General features: G+C 28.6%; 1 protein-coding gene across 2 annotated transcripts in view; it reads left to right on the forward strand.

The window, feature by feature from the left end:
* The window catches only part of LOC123272700 (GTPase-activating protein and VPS9 domain-containing protein 1), a 78,890-nt gene that overhangs the window by 12,185 nt on the left and 48,862 nt on the right, over window positions 1-17,843 (forward strand). The window contains exon 1 of one of the 2 annotated variants that reach the window (XM_044739673.1): window positions 553-915. The exons of the other annotated variant lie outside the window; for it this stretch is intronic. The gene's annotated coding sequence lies outside the window, so the exon portion shown is untranslated. Of the gene's footprint in view, window positions 1-552; window positions 916-17,843 lie in introns of those variants that run through there. 2 annotated transcript variants of the gene reach the window in all.

Below are 17,843 nucleotides of genomic sequence, written 5' to 3' on the forward strand. Positions count from 1 at the left end.
GATCTTTAATGGCTGTTGCTTGTATTATTATTATTATTATTATGTTGCATTACATATTCAACAATCCGAGTAAATTTATCCAATGTTCGCGCATGCGCAGCAATATTTATTTGAACATGTGCACAGGAGCGTGGGTGTAATGATATTAAAAAATTGATTATAAAAAAAAATACGATCGAACAAACGTTTTTTTTAATCGAACAAACAAGAATTCATCAAAATAGATAAAAAAAAAAAAAAAAAAAGTACAAATAGTTGAATATTAAGAGCCAGGTTCAGATGGGATTTTAAATAATTATTTTAAAAAAAACAACTATCGAACAAACGCTAAATTTAATCGAACATTAAAGAACAAACGACGAACACTCGAATTAGCAAAAAAAATTTGCAAAAAGTTGACTTTCCCCCGCCAACTTAAGGGAGCTGATACGAATAGTTTATTTAAGTACACTATAGTATAGTATACACTATATATTATGTATATTTATATAAAATCGACCAATCACGTTACGAATAGTTTGCGGACAACATATATTTACATATTTTTCATCTAAATTAAGGAATAGGATTACGATCCATAGTTAAACGTTAAACGTAGTCTTAATTTTATATGCATGGTTAAATGTATATTAACTATAATAATTTGTTGCAATAATTTATTTTGATTGTTGTTAGATGTTAATTGGTATTAGATCTATTACAATAACGTTATGAAGATTATTTAGGAGAGCTACGAAACAGTAATTGTCTGTTAAGTGTATTTATATGAGTGATTTACGAAAATTTTCAATGAATTTTTTTCAGTTTCATTATGTGTTTTTATTTGAATTTTAACAATTATTTTTATTTTTGTAAATCATGTTTGCTGCAATATAATTAAAGTTATATTTTGAAAGATTTTCAAGTTCTTACCAGGTAATTGTTAATTGTATTGTCATATTTCTTAACCTTAATTGAGAGCATTATGAGATAAATTATTCAAACATAGTGAATAAATTTGTTCCTCTAAAAAAATAGATCGTGTATAATGCAATTGCATGAAGTATGTACTTTATGGTAGTTATTAAGCATACCAAACAAAAATTTTCTACATAGAGTATGGTTATTTCAAATAATAGAACACAGCATCTACTTTGACATAAATAAAATAGAGATATTTGAATCGAAGAACAAGATTACTCTATGAAAAAATTATATATCATCAAGATAACTGTCCTGATTGGATAAAATGATTTGATAATATTGAAAATATTTAATATTTCTCAATACTTTTTTATCCTGAAGATATTGAAAAGTATTCAATAGCATTAAGAATTTCTAGTACTTACTGTTAAATCATTTTAAATCTTGACGAGGGAATAGAAATTCAGATATTATTTTAGGATTAAAATATTCGATAGCATTAGAAATTTTTAATACTATTTAATTATTTTTATTCTTTATGCGGGATTAGAAGTAGTATTTTAGCGCACATTTTTATGTTTGGTAAATAGCTGCTTACTCATCTTATAATTACAACGTAATTTTTGTGTAAATCAAATGGTTATTTGGATGTGATAAGCTCAATTACACCTAAATAACGATTAAAACTGCTAAAATGAAGGAAATAACTTAAAATAGATTTAAAAAAATCGATCGAAGTACTAATACTAAATAAGTAAGGTTCAAGCAACTGATTGAAATTTTAATGTTATAATTTTATTAACATTTTTTTTATAATAATGTTGAAAGATTTAAACAAATAGTTATTCAAAAATTTAATTAAATCTATCAATATATTCAAATTGATACAAAAATAATTAGTTAATTTATGCTGAGCCCGAGTTCATTTTTCTACATAAAGTTATTCTTACCATTTAAAATTTTTTTACTATATGCAGTGGAGTCTACACAAAAAAATGGATACTTTGACTTAAGAAAATTGTCTGTATTTGGAAATGGAAACCAACATTTTCTTCCCTGATTAAAAAAAAATATTGAGACAAAGAAAAAAGTATTGGTTTTCTAGTCAATCTCAATAGTTTTTTTTATTCAGGGTTAAGAAAAAATTTTAATTTTCTTGAATTTCGTTTTCTCGATTTAAAATGTTATATGATTGAGCCAACCCTGTTTAAAAATATGGATTGAAAAGGATTAAAAATGATGAAATTCGAATTCTTTTTAATAATTTCAATTCTTTTGTTTGTATATATATTAGGGTGATTCAAAAAAAATTTTTAATTTTTTTTTTAACTCTTACCCTCTCAAATGTTTCTATTTTATATAAAAAAAATCCTCACCAAACATGAGCCCTATAGCTCAACTCTAAGGGATCGCTATTTTTATTTTAGTTTCCCATTTAATTAACATGGGAAAAATTCTTTTTTGTTTTAAATTGAATTTACACATAATTTACGCAATTTCTTTCAAAAAACCATTTTATATTTTTAAAGTAGAGTCTTTGAGCTTTGCAAAACTCTAAGAGAAAGTATGATTATCTCTACAAAAAGACTAGTTACAGCTATTTAAAAATGACTAAATTTCGAAATTTAAAGAAATAGTTGGCAATTGGGTCATTCCATGTCAAATCGACAAATAGTTGAAAACGATCCCTTTCGATTTGGACAAATTTTGGTCAGAAGTTTTCGTTTATCATAAAACGAAGTTCTGTCAAAGGAAAAACAATGAAAAAATTTTTTACAAAAGATATGCAAATTCAAAATTTTGCAATTTTTTCAGTTTTTCAATTTTGTTTTTGTAATATCTCGAACGCTATTGTAGATCCAGGAATGGCCTTTTGTTTGTTCGAAAGGGGACATTTAGGGTTATTGAAAAAAAAATTAGGAAAAAAATTTTCAAAAATGCCAAATTTTTAATTTCTGAAAATCGTTAAAAATGACGATCAAAGTTAAAATTTCAGCTCAATGTTTTTTGAATAATACATTGTACTCATCTTGAAAGATTCTGAAATTTTTAGAAGGGTGTTTTTTTTTTTTTCAAAATATCAATTTTTGAATTTCAAAAAATAATTTTTTTCGTTTTTTCCAACTTTCAAATAATGTAGAGTTATGCAGACACATAAAATTGTAATTTTGAGAATTAAAAATTGAATGCATCACGTGGAAATATTGAATAATAAATTAATTCAAACTTTTTTTTTTATTTTCCATGCGTTAAGGATGACTTTGAGATTATGTCCAAAAAATAAAAAAAAGTTGAAATTAATTTATTATTCAATATTTCCACGTGATGAATTCAATTTTTAATCTTCAAAATTACAATTTTATGTATCTGCATAACTCAACCTTATTTGAAAGTTAGAAAAAACGAAAAAAATTATTTTTTGAAATTCAAAAATTGATATTTTTGAAAAAAAAAAATACCTTTCTAAAAATTTTAGAATCTTTCAAGATGAGTACAATGTATTATTCAAAAACAATTGAGCTAAGATTTTTATTTTGATCGTCATTTTTAACGATTTTCAGAAATTCAAAATTTGGCATTATTGAAAATTTTTTTCCTAATTTTTTTTTCAATAACCCTAATTGTCCCCTTCCGAACAAACAAAAGGCCATTCCTGTATCTACAATAGCGTTCGAGATATTATAAAAACAAAATTGAAAAACTGAAAAAATTGCGAAATTTTGAATTTGCATATCTTTTGAAAAAAATTTTTCATTGTTTTACCTTTGGCAGAACTTCGTTTTATGATAAACGAAAACTTCTGACCAAAATTTGTCCAAATCGAAAGGGATCGTTTTCAACTATTTGTCGATATGACATGGAATGACCCAATTGCCAACTATTTCTTTAAATTTCGAAATTTAGTCATTTTTAAATGGCTGTAACTAGTCTTGTTGTAGAGATAATCATACTTTGTCTTAGAGTTTTGTAAAGCTCAAAGACGCTACTTTAAAAATATAAAATGGTTTTTGTAAAAAATTGGGTAAATTATGTGTAAATTCAATTTAAAACAAAAAAGGATTTTTCCCATGTTAATTAAATGGGAAACTAAAATAAAAATAGCGACCCCTTAGAGTTAAGCTATAGAACTTACGCTTGGTGAGGATTTTTTTTATATAAAATAGAAGCATTTGAGAGGGTAAGGGTTAAAAAAAAAAATAAATTTTTTTTTAATCACCCTAATCGACAGACTCGATAGAGTCTGGTGTCAAGTTCCGTACTCAAGCCAGACTACCGAGTATGTATATACCGTAAGCAGAGCGGTTTTTTGAGGTTAAAAATTTTTTTTCAAATTTATTTTGATTTTTTTTTTATATGATATTTTATAATAGTAGTTCATGCTTTTTATTACACGTACTACTTGATTATTATCAATTATCTTTATAATTTTTATTTAAAATTATTAAAAATAATCAGCACAAACTATAGCGACCCAGATTTTTAGATTTTAATTTTGTTTTTTTTTGTAAAAAGCGGATGGCCAGAGACTAAATAATATGATGCATGCTCATCTTATAATAGATGGGAAACTACAGGAAAAAAGACATTTAACAGCTTGCAATAACACACACCAGGCAGCGCAAGAATAACTTTTACATGAAATATAGCTTAAAGGGGATAGTTTGCCACCGGAAATGTATTAAATTAAAATTGTCAATTTTTATTATAATTACAAAAAATACTGAAATCCGAGCAAAAACAGTTTCACTGTAAAAAAATCGCGCCAAGTCCACGTTCATAAGACTATTGAGAAACAAAATTTTATTTCTTTTCAAAAAGATATAAAATAAAAAATTAAAAAATCCAAGTAACCGATATGGTTGTATATGATTTTCGGAAATTAAAAAAAATTTTGCTGTAAATTTAAAAATTAGAAGAATCAATTTTGGAACGTACTTGGTGTGCGTGGTGACAAAATATTTCACTTTTTATGAAATTCCTAAAATCTATGTACTAGGACTTTTAAAAAAATTTAAAGTACACAATGACGACGCACACTAAATATATATATATATATATATATATATATATATATATATATATATATATATTTATCAGGGATAGGGAGTACTCCTTAAGAGCCGCTCATTTTCGAAAACTGACCGCTCTTATTGAGAGTTACTCGTCAATAAAGTATCGTGCACGAGAGTATAGATTTCCAAATACTCTATAGTAGTAGTACACATAGATCTAACTCCGAGTCGGAGCGAAACAGACTTGCTCTTTAGTATATTTCTCCTACTCCGAGTTACTGATTGAAGAGCGTTGTCAGAAGACTCTTTAAGAACTTACTCGTCAAAGGAGCGATTCACTCTCCGAGCATAGCCAAGATACTCCTCCCACCATTTGACAAAAATTCGTCTCTTTGCGTTAACCATTATACAGCGTACACTACTTTATCTACACTAATTTAGAAATGATTTTAGGTAGCCCATAGTAAGTAGCCCATATGTATATTGTGTACAGAAAGAAAGTATAAATTATAACACTAGAATATCAGTCGATTGCAACTTTAATTGCTTAAAAGCGCACTTGTTAATTAACAATTTTTTTTTGCTAGTTAATATCAATTTTGAAAAACAATATTTTTTTAAATCATTATTTCTATTGTGCTTTCTCATTCTTAAAAAAAAATTGCATTAAAATTTTTTTTTTCTTTAGTAAATAGACAATTTGTTGTAAATAAATAAATTTTCTCGTAAAAAATTTTTTTTATGCTATATGAATATATAAAAACAAATATTAATCGTTTTTTAAGGTAGTTGTAGCGTGATAGGCATTTCAATAGAAAATTATGAAATTTTTTTTATTGAAAGATAAATATATTAATAATTCACTACCAAAATTTCAGATCAATTGACCGCACCGTTTTTGAGTAATTAATTTTCGAAATTGTATCTTTTACACGTAGAGGTATAGAGAGATGGTAAAGTTAGTATGAAATCTTCCATACCACTCGAGTGGGCCAAAGATTTCATACTAACTTTATCATCTCTCTATACCGCTACGTGTAAAAGATGCAATTTCAAAAATTAATTACTCAAAAACGGTGCGGTCAATTGATCTGAAATTTTGGTAGTGAATTATTAATATATTTATCTTTCAATAAAAAAAATTTCATAATTTTCTGTTGAAATGCCTATCACGCTACAACTAGCTTAAACAAAACAAATTTTATTCTATTTTTTATATACAAAACAAATAAAAAATTTTAAAAGTAATTTTTTTTTTTTTAATTAAAAAGTACGACAGATATAATGATTTGAAAAAAAAAAATGGTTTTTTTACTATTGATATCAACTAGCAAAAAAATTGTTAACTAACAAAGGCGATTTGAATTAATGAAAAAATTTGTTTAAGAAATGATTTTTATCTTAAAAATCATTATCTTCATTTTTAATTATTTTCTAAGAAAAAATTTTCAAACATTTTTCATAAACATCATATTTGTTTGTAATATACTTTATAAAAGAATTTTTCAAATAATTGTGGGTAAAATTTCAAAAAATTCATTTCTGTGTTGCTGTTATCAATGTAAAAATAAATCCATCGGGCTATTTGAAAAAAAAAAATTATTAAATGTTTTATTTATGTTTCATATTTTCTTCAGCATCTCTAATTGTTACTAAAAAAACGGAAAATTCTTATTTATTTTTTTCCAACATGAATCTTTGTAAAGCTTTCAAAGGATAGGCCAATAAAAAAATTAATTGCTTCTGGCTTCGAAAAAATTTGTTAATTAACAAAAACATATTTCTTAAGAAAATTAACACAAAAATTTTTGGCCAGCAGATTATGGTTTATCAGTTTATCTACCAAGGTTTGGTTACCAGATGGACTTTTTTTGTTTAACTTTTGTGAGTAAGTCTTACATTTGCAAGGAAAAATTGAGAGTTAAAAAAAGTTTTTTTTTGTTATTTTTCCTATTATTTTAATAAGAAAATCTATTTTAGCGTTGAGTTTTAAATTAAAATATCTTAAAAACTACGCAAAAGTAATCGAGACATGCTGCGTATGAAATTTAGAGAACTAAATAAGAAACAAAATGAGCCAAAACCGATGTCTCTACGACCAATAGTTTACGAAATAATAATTTTTTAATGAAAAAAAACGTGGTTCCTTTCAAGCGCTTATAAACAAATACCTGTAACTCCTCGAAAAATCATTTGATTTGATTTGATTTTCTTTTTTTTTTTTTTTTTTTCTTATAGCTATTGGTGTCTTCTATGAGCAAGAAAATCAACTAAGCTCAAAAAATATCATCTGAATTTTTTTGAATGATTTTCAGTTTTCCGAATTTCTGCATTAAAAAATAGTTGAAATTATAAAAAAATTATTTTTTTAGCATTTAAAAATTTTACTGGCAACAAAATATCGGTGTAAAAAAATTTTTTTTATTTGTAAAAACTTAGTTTAAAAGTTAAAAAAATTATGAGCTCAACGGGGACTTGAACTGAACTCCGAGACAGTTCGCGTGCGCCATTTCCGTCAAACCATTGTCGTAGAAAAATAAGAAACATAATAATAATGTGAGGCAAATAATAATAATAGTAAGCGGCCGCTCACATACTCGAAGTAATTTGTTTTTTCATGTTTTGTGTAATTTTTTCATTTTTTTCTGAAGACTAAATTAACTTTTAAAAAATCAATTCCTCAATATTGGTATCAACTGATTTCAAATTTCATGAATTGACCAAATAAGTCATCGTCAAATGACCGAATTATGAAAAGTTCATTAACTTCTTTGTTTATAAAAAAAAAAATAAAGTTAGTTAACTTTTCAAAACTTGATCCTTTATCGTTAGGTTTTCTGGACGATTTATAAAATTTGGAATCGATTGATATCACTATTGTGGAATCGATTTTTTGAAAGTTTATTAAATTGTAAAAAAAAAAAAATTAGTTAACTTTTTAAAAATTGGTCTTGAGACAATAAGTTATTGGGTCGATTCATAAAATTTGGAATTGATTGATCCCTGTATTGTGGAATCGATTGATACCTATGTTGTCGAATCGATTATTCAAAAGTTAATTTAGTCTTAAAAAGAAAAGAAAAAATAACAAAAATGATGAAAAAACAAATTACTTTGAGTATCTGAGCGGCCGCTTACTATTATTATTGTTTGTCTCACATTATTATTATGTTCCCCATTTTTCTACGACGGTTTGACGAGAATGACGCACGCGCTCTGTCTCGAAGTACAGTTCAAGTCCCCGTAGAGCTCATATTTTTTTTAACTTTTCAGCTAAATTTTTGCACAAAAAAAAATTTTTTTTATATCGATGTTTTGTTGCTGGTAAAATTTTTAAATGCCAGAAAAATAATTTTTTTTTAATAATTTTAACTATTTTTTAATGCAGAAATTCGAAAAAATGAAAATTATTCAAAAAAATTAGGAAAACGGTTGACCCTAAAGGCCATCCCTGCAACTTCCCGCTAATTCCGTTAATACCTGGCCGCTTTTTTGAGCTCTTCGAGCTCAAAAGTACAATCTGTGTGTTGTTTTAAGCTCTCCGAGCTCAAAAAGATACCTTTTCTATGCTTTTGAGCTCTTTGAGCTCAAAAGTCTGATAGAAGTTTCATGGAACACTATTTTTTGAATGTTCATACCGCAATAACTTTTGAATGAATGAACCGATTTTTACGCGGTTGGCGGCATTCTACGTAGTTTTTTAAGCCTTATAAATAATTTCTAAGTTTCAATTGGTCAAACTAGAAATTTCGGAGTAACTCTGAAAAAACACTTTTTTCGGTTTTCTTTCGTTCACGATATCTCTCGAACGAATCAACCGATTTTGACCAGCTTGGTGGCAATCGACGTGGTTTTATGATGTTAAGAGCTGATTAGTTTTTGGAATCGATCGGTAGAGCTGTTTGAAAGTTATTCCAAAAATGTCGAAGTTATGTTGAAAAATCCTTATTTCCAAATATTTCGTCGAGGATATCTCTCGAACTAATCAACCGATTTCCACGTTTTCGGCGGCAATCGACGCGGTTTTAACTTCTGAAATTATTCTATATCATCAAAAACGATCCGAGAAGAAATGACGAAGTTATGTGAAAAACACTTTTCGGTTTTCGGTTTTCTTTCGTTCACGCTATCTCTCGAACGAATCAACCGATTTTGATCGGGTTGACGCCGATCGGCGTGGTTTTTCAAGCTTAAGGGCGGATTAGTTTTTGAAGTTGATCGATAGAGCCGTTTAAAAGATATTCCAAAAAAACTACTTTCAAAAATGATTTTTTTCTTATTTTTTTAAGATTTTTCAAGATTTCTTAAAATCTATCGGTCCGAATCGGTTCAAATACTCAGGAAATCTAAGTTCAGCGTAGCCCTTTCGAATGGCACCAACCGCGATGAAATCGGTTCAACCGTTCAAAAGTTATAAGCGAGTCACATAGTCACACACACACACACACACACACACACACACACACACACACACACACATACATACATACATACAGACATAGTGACAACATCGCGGGGGTAGTCAGGGAAGCTTCCTGTGACCTTCAAACGTCGAGATCTGATGAAAACTCGATTTTTGCCAAACGGGGTAAAAACAATAACTTCCCGATTTTTGAAAATCTGAGATTTTTAGCGGGAAGTTAAAAATTCAAATAATTTATTTTGAGCTTAGCTGATTTTCTTGCTTATAGAAGATACCAATAGCTAAATAAAAAAAAAATCGAATGATTTTTCGAGGGGTTACAGATATTTGTTTATAAGCGCTTGAGGGGAACCGCATTGTTTTTTTCATTAAAAAATTAATATTTTATTTATAACATTACAACATATTACACATCTTCTTGACTATTTTCATTTGAGCTTTCTGTACTTATGGAACTACTTGTATTACTTTTATTTATAGATTTTCTAGCTTGTTTTACTTTTTTTACATTATCATTATTTTCATAAATATCTTTGTAATTCATTCTAACGATCATTATAGAATTTATCAAGTCTGATTTCAGCTTTGCACGCCGGTCTGAAAAAATATACTTTAGTCCGAAAAACAGTCGCTCTACGGAAACTTGAGTAGTAGGAGCCACTAATATAATTCTTGCAAGTTGAAATAATTCAGGCATTAACAACCTTTTTTCTTCCCAATATTGAAGCAGTGGAATTTGAGGATTTCGTTCTTCTTGATTCTTAAAATTTAATAACAATGGCTTTATATCAATAGTTGCATTTTTTTCAAGTTTCGCCTTCTTTCGAGCGTGTAGTTGTTGGAATAGCACTGTTGGTATTGAAGTATCCTCTTGAAGTTCTTCGGATGATTTATCCACTACACTATTTGATAAATCCTGTTCAGTTAGATCACCTCTTTTTAATGAATTCAAGCTCTGCCATACTTGACTCAAATGATTTACAGCTTCAGTCTCCTGTTCTTCGGTTAGTAAAACATTATAAAGAGGTTCTAAATAAATTCCAGAAATTAAAGCAAGATTCTCAAAGAGATTATCTTGTCGAACTTTCATATACTTTATGATGTTTTTTGATAATGGCGTCTGAATTTTTTCCGTTTGTTCGAGGCATATTAACCACACTGAATAAAATTCCGGCAACGTTAGCTGCTCCTTTTGTAATTTTAAAGTAGCATCTTTTGCTGGTTTTAATGCTTTTACATAATGTTTTATGTTATTCCAATCACTCGCAGTAAGTGATGGAACGTAACTTTTGAAGTCTTCCAATTTAAGCAAAGAGAATAACATATCATACGTAGATGACCAGCGAGTAGGCAAATCGAGAACAGGTTTCGACGCAGTCGGTCTTAAACGCCTGATTTCATTAATTGTACTGTCGACTCTAAAAATTTTAGCTGCGTTTCTTGCTTTCGACAATGATTTCTGAAGGTTTGATTTATTGATTGCAGCTTGAACTGCAAGCTGCAGCGTATGAGCTGCACAGCGAATATTAACCAGTGAAAAACTCTGCTGCAGTGTTTCCATTGAGCCACTCAATTCCATTTCTGAAAGATCTGGTTGTAATTCAAGATCAAATCCAAGATCATTGTCGTCATCCATAGTTGTAGAGTCATTAATTTCGAAGTCCATATCTTCTTCAATGGGATTGTCTGTGTTACTACCGGTATTGTTAAGGGTAGTATTGTCAATATTGCACATTAATTCATTGCGTACATCATCTTCTTCCACAGGCAAATTTTGTTCTTCGGCCAGTAATTCTGAGAGTTTGACCATATTTGTACCGTTGTCAGATGTGAAGGAATAAATATTTTTCACATCAATTCCGTATAAATCAAAAGTTCTCAAAATCAAGTTCTTCAAGTTTTCACCGGAATGCCTTTCTGTTATTTCTTCTACAGCAAGTGTTCTGATTATAATTTTACCGCCTCTAATATACTGAATGTTAACTTCAAGAAATGATCGCCCTAATCGAGAAGCAATATCAACTTTCAAACTGACTAAATTGCATTCTTTGACCTCTTTTTGTATTGTCTTTTTGATATTATTGGCAGTGTTGATTACATCATCTTTCACAGTCTCTTCATTGATGATTACTTTCTCTGGCATTCGAGAAATTAATGGATCCAAAATCATTCGCATTCCTTCGTCTTGTAGAATTGAAAAAGGGCGACCATTGATTGTGACTAGCTTCAATAGTGCCGTTTTTAGAGTCGTTTTATTTAATGCTACGCGATTCAAATAAGTTGACTCTTTTGTTGACTCTTCTTCCGTCTCAGTAGTAGAAAACTCACTCTCATGTTGATTGAATGGATATATTTGGTCATAAATTTCGCGATGTCGATCCTTCAAATGACGTCTTTGATTAGAAGTATGTTCTTTCTGGAAAAAACAATACCATCAGATTTAATAAATTTTTATAACAATAGTAATTTAAAATTTTGAAATAATTTAATTGAACATATTTCTAATTCTGTTAAATTGATAAAAAAAAAAAAAAAAAAAAAAAACAACGAAAAACATTTAACATTTAGTTTGATATGAACTAACAAACGTCATTATTAAAGCGTTTAAATAAAATTTTAACAAATAAAAATTAATACTCGATGTACTTACAGATTGATAACCACAATTTAAAACTTTACATTTAGCTTGATTCCCAACGTACTCAAAAAGAGATACTATTTCACTTCGTGTTTTCCCTCCGGATTGTTTAGAAGTCATGTTTATAATATTCGAAGAGAAAAAAAAGATGAAAATTTTATAATAAAAAAATCAAAAAACTGACACAACAAATTGATTTTTATCGAATCAAAATTTTAAAATTTTCGAGGTTACTGTCTGAGTCGATACTCTTGAATAATTGTTAAAAATAGTGAAGTACATTTCCTTTAAGTACCCAAATTTGTAGGAGGAAGTAAGGCCCAAGTACTTAAATTCTCAGTACAGAAAAGTTGGAGAAAGAAAAAAATAGGATAATGAAACTAATTCCATTGGTAATTAGGTATACTTTTCAAAACGTGGTCATTATGAAATTTAGGCTGTTTAAAGAACCTATTATATATTATTGATAGGTAATCTATAATATCAGTAGGTAATAAATAGACAATAGGCACATAAAACAGCTTAAAATTTGTAATTAATTTTATAATAATTTTCAACTTAAGCTTACTCTCACAGAGAATGAGTTTTATTATTTTTCAGGAAACTAGTATACGGAGAATATCATAAATATTTTTATTTTATAATTTTTATTATATTGTAATATTCATCTATGATGATTGCTTTGATTTTTCGTTGTTTTTTTTTTTGAGCTTGAGAGATTAAAAATAAATGATCAAGATTAGTTCTTAAAAATAAAATACGAAAAAATAATAGTAAATTACCTGTGCTGAGACAATTTTTGGTTTCCTTCGCTTTAGTCGCTTTTGATATAGACGTAATTTATTTACAAATGAATAAGAAACAATTAATTCAATTTTCTGTAGTTTTAAACGTTGCCATGTTAGCTTAATTTCTCTGTATCTCGAAATAAACTTTAAACAAAGCTTGAGAACTACGATTTTTACTTTATATAATGAAAGCGAAGAATTTTATAAATATTATACACTCAAAAAACTTAAATAAGGAAATAAGATAAAAAATTTTTAATTCACTATTAAAATTTTTTTTTAATAATATCATTGACTTCTGACGTACTTAAGTTTGCAAGTGCTTAAACAACACTATTACAATTTTCGTCTGAACCTTTATTTTAAAGCAGAGGTAATACTGTAGTAATAGAATGAATGATATATACTATACCTGGACTTCAAGGTTTCCGCTCAAATGCTCCAAACGGGAGAAAAAACATTTAGCGTTTTTGTCAAGACATCAAGTGTGCAATGGTTCGATGAAAAAAATTTTTTTTAAAAACTCAGAAAAATGTGTAGATCAAATTCACCTAAAAAATTTTTGACAAAACGCCATTTTCACTTGAAGTCATAAACAACTCATATAATTTTATGATTCGGAAAAAATAATTCGTGATCTGGGAAACTTCTTTTAAAAAGTTTATGTAATTATTTATAAAAATATACTTAACAATTGACCAAACATTTTATTCATTAATAAAAATTTCATTTTCATTACTTGCATAGCATTATCATTTTTAACATAATGATTGATAGATTATATAATTTTCGGTTAACAGTTTGGTAAATTTTTATGAATAACCAAATTAACTTTTTGAATAAAGCTCCCTCGACGACCAGTTATTTATCCGAATCATAAAATTCCTAGCATTTCGATATATATATTGTATGAACGAATAGTTGATTCAATTGTTAAGTAAAAAAAGCAAGTTAATTTATTTTTGAAAAAATTTTTAGAAACAGAATCTTCGTCAAATATATATTTAAAATAATTTTTCTCATCTGTCGATCGAACGATAAGAAACCTTATCCTCTCGCTCTTTCTCGGAGATCTGTATATTGTAATAATAATAATAAAAATAATTTCCCTTTTTACCTTCTCCCAACTTTCAGAATTGAAAACTCAAGAGAGAGATACTTATTTTTACTTTCTTGTCTTACACATTGTAACAGGGTAAATTACCCTGTGACGGTAAACCCGCACTCGTGCGTTAATTAGTCGACGCAGCACTGGCGCGTCTCGGTCTTCGGGATCCGACTAGTATTAAGTGGGGGAAATTTTGGGTTTCTTGGTCTGTTGAGTAGAAGCAACAAGTCAGAAGTAGTGCAGTGACCAACGCAGTAACATCGCTAGCCAAAACAGTCCAAAGAAGGAAGCCTGAGTTTCCAAAGCACAAAAATTACACAGGTATTAAGACTTTGATTCCTTTGATGAGCCAAGGGGGTCATATACCCGGCTCATCAATTTTACTACTTCTCACTATTAAATCAAAATTTTGATAATTCAATTGTTTATAATATTTTGCCTAATAATAATCAAATAATTAATTAATTGTAATTAAATCTTATTCGTTAGCATTGTAAGCATTCTTCCTGGGGATCTTATACCCGAAGAATGTTCTAGACCTCTTGGGTTTGGAAGTCGTGAGTAATTGATTTGTTAATTTGGCCAATTGATAATTGTTAACATCTTAGATTGGTTTAAATAAATTTATTTTATTAATTAAATTCTGAACATCGAGAAGGTTCCAATCGACACGACATAGTATTCGGTACCCGAGGTCCAATTTGCTACGCACTAACGAACATCGGCGTCCATTTTGAGCGCGCAAATTCCTGGCAATTATTTCACGTGATAATTTATTAGTAAGAACAATTGAATTATTATTATTTAATATTATTTGTTACAAGAAAGTATTATTTATTTAATATAATTTATTGAGAATCGGCTACTGAACTTCAACGCAATTAAGATTGGATACCCGTGGATAATTTTTCGTGAATTTATTTTACATTGAGATAATTTGTTTTATTAATTATTTATAAGGTAAAAGCCCCAATAGATGATCATGTACCAGTATATGATCACTCCATGTATTTGTATACCTATATTTGTGAATATAGATATACAGATACATGGAGTGATCATATACTGGTACGTGATCATCTATTGGGGCTTTTACCTTAAATCGAAAAATTTCACGTGGTCATTTTATATATTGAACTATTGAAAATTAAAAGTATTATTTTATTGGAATAATTTATAAAAATATTTAACGGCGTGAGTCCCAGAAAATTAGTTAGAATTTTATAAAGAAATATTCTTAAGAATTTATTCAAAATTTAAGAAATAAAATTACGAGTTGAATTGAAATAAAATTTTACGTCGAATGTTCCTGAGAATTTATTTAATGTTGAGTATTAAACTCGTGGATAATTTGGAATAAATTCAAGCGTCGTTTTAATCCGAAGTTATTGAAGGTTCTGTTTTATTAGTTGTGAAAATGGTTTACGATTTAATTGCGAGCTAATGACTGAAAATTTTAATAAAAATTAATGTTGTAATTTTTGGAGTTTAATTTTATAAGTCAAAAATAAAAGTTAAGTAGAGCCAGTGTGTGTGTGTGTGTGTGTGAGCGGGTTATGTGTGTGAAGATCGTGCGGGATATGTGTGTGTGAGTGTGTACATTCTCTACTTCTTGATGTTTTGCCAAGTAGAGTAGTTCAGACAGTCTAAGAGCGTAAGGGTCCGGTGGACAGCGCGACTTAGTTAGAAACTGCAGTATAGACGCTCCATATGAGGGTACTGTAGGATTAAGAATTTTTGTTAGTTTTAAGAGGTCCTGGTCAGCCGTTAGTTAGGCTGTTAATTTTAAGAAGTTCTGGTCAGCCGTTAGTTAGGCTGTTAATTTTAAGAAGTTCTGGTCAGCCGTTAGTTAGGCTGTTAGTTTTAAGAAGTTCTGGTCAGCCATTAGTTAGGCTGTTAGTTTTAAGAAGTTATGGCCAGCTGTTAGTTAGGCTGTTAGTTTTAAGAGGTCCTGGTCAGCCGTTAGTTAGGCTGTAGTCTTAAGTTGTTAATTGTAGTGTGAGTGCGTGAGTGATCACCAATTGTTATTTTATATGGTTAATAAATATCGATATATTGTTAAATAAAAATTTATTTCTTTCAGATCACCTTCCTCCACTCTCTCTCCCTGTAGATTATAAGCTCAGCTCTGGTTTCCGGTTCCAGGAACCGAGATACAAAATCCTGGTGGCGCCCTTGTTAATTTAGAATCATTTTTGCTAGGTATTGTTTTATTTTATTAAATTAATTAAGGGGCCAATGAGCGGAAAAAACACCCGTTACAACATTAAGGCATATACCATCAACTCGTTGGTAGCAAAAATTTTCAAACCTTCTTTTTGCATAAAAAAAAATTTTTTTCCTATTTATAACTTGTTCTTTAAATCTCTCGTCACTTTGAACTTGCGTGTATATGTTAATCGAAAGTCATGTATTATATTTGTACTATTTTTGAGCCCAAAAAAACTGAAAAAACGATTTTGGGTAATTAAAATTTCATTAAATTTTTTTATTCTTAAATTTTTTCTGAATAAAAGTAAGTACAAGCTGTGATTAAAAAAAAATAGATCAATCGATAAATTATTTACCAAGTTAGAGCTACTTGCTTAAACGTGTTGGCGTTCAACGCTTCAATTTTGGATTAAAAAATTCTTATGACGTAAATTATTGATCCTAGAGAAATCCTGTTTTGCTTATTTTATTTGTAAATCTTTACTCTAAATGTTGTTTCCAGCATATTTCAAGCAATTTTTATTCGTTAATGAGATAGATTAATTTAAAGCTACTTGCAAAATATCACGGAGAGGAAAGAATATAACTTATTCCTATGTAGAATGGTAACCATTACCATGTTACATAGTAGCTGAAATTTTTGTGAGAACCCTGTGTAAATTTGATAATAAAAATCTTAGAAATTGTGATAAAAATATGAACAATCACTCATTCGATGCGGAATTATATTCTGAAAATAATGTTGTTGCTTCTTTCATTTTTTTGATGAAAATTTCAATTTGTTATTAACAAAAAATATATCCAAAATAACAAATCTTAGCTTTTTGTAAATAACTCAATAACTATTAGTGATATCAAAAATCGGAAAAAAGATCTTTAAAGAGGAGGAAATTTCTGAAAAAAAATCTCGACTCTCGGAACTCTAACTTGAAAAACAATAATTTTTATTCACTGTTGAAAATAGAGTTCCACGCAACTGCCGTCGTATTTTAGCATCGGCGCGGCCGTGTGACAAAAGTCGCGCGGAACTCTATTTTCAACATTTAATAAAAATTATGATTTTTCAAGCTAGTGTTCCGGGAGTCGAGATTTTTTTTCAGAAATTTTCTCCTCTTTAAGGATCTTTTTTCTGATTTTTGATATCACCAATAGTTATTGAGTTATTCACGAAAAACTAAGATTTGTTATTTTGGTTATGTTTTTTGTTAATAACATATTGAAATTTTCATCAAAAAAATAAAAAAACAACATTACTTTCAGAATTTAATTCCGAATCGAACGAGTGATTGCTCATATTTTTATCACAATTTCTAAGATTTTTATTAGCAAATTTATACAGGGTTCTCACAAAAATTTTCCAAATCGGACCATGCATACTTGATGTTTTAAACAAAACCCATAACTTTTTTCTACTGTCTGGACTGCTGGGTACTATATAGAATGTATGCTTTTTGACCCACTAGATGAAAGATCGCAAATATGATATCCGTTTTATATCTGTTAGTCCCAGTGTTCATCTATGTACACTTAACATAATCTGCATAGCAGGAAAATATTATATAGATAGCTTATGACTTCAAGTGTAAATGGGCCGAATTTCCTCCTTGTTCAGAATTTTTTTTTTTTAATTTCATAAACAATATTAGCGTTTGAGTTATTTACGAAAAACTGAAAAATTTTTTCTTTTTTTTCAACTTGTCTCGTAAATGACAATCGTAATTTTTTATGTGCTGATTAATCCTTGAAAAACAATTTACTA

The sequence above is a fragment of the Cotesia glomerata genome, linkage group LG10, assembly GCF_020080835.1.
Source record: "Cotesia glomerata isolate CgM1 linkage group LG10, MPM_Cglom_v2.3, whole genome shotgun sequence".
NCBI classification, from domain to species: Eukaryota; Metazoa; Arthropoda; class Insecta; order Hymenoptera; family Braconidae; genus Cotesia; species Cotesia glomerata.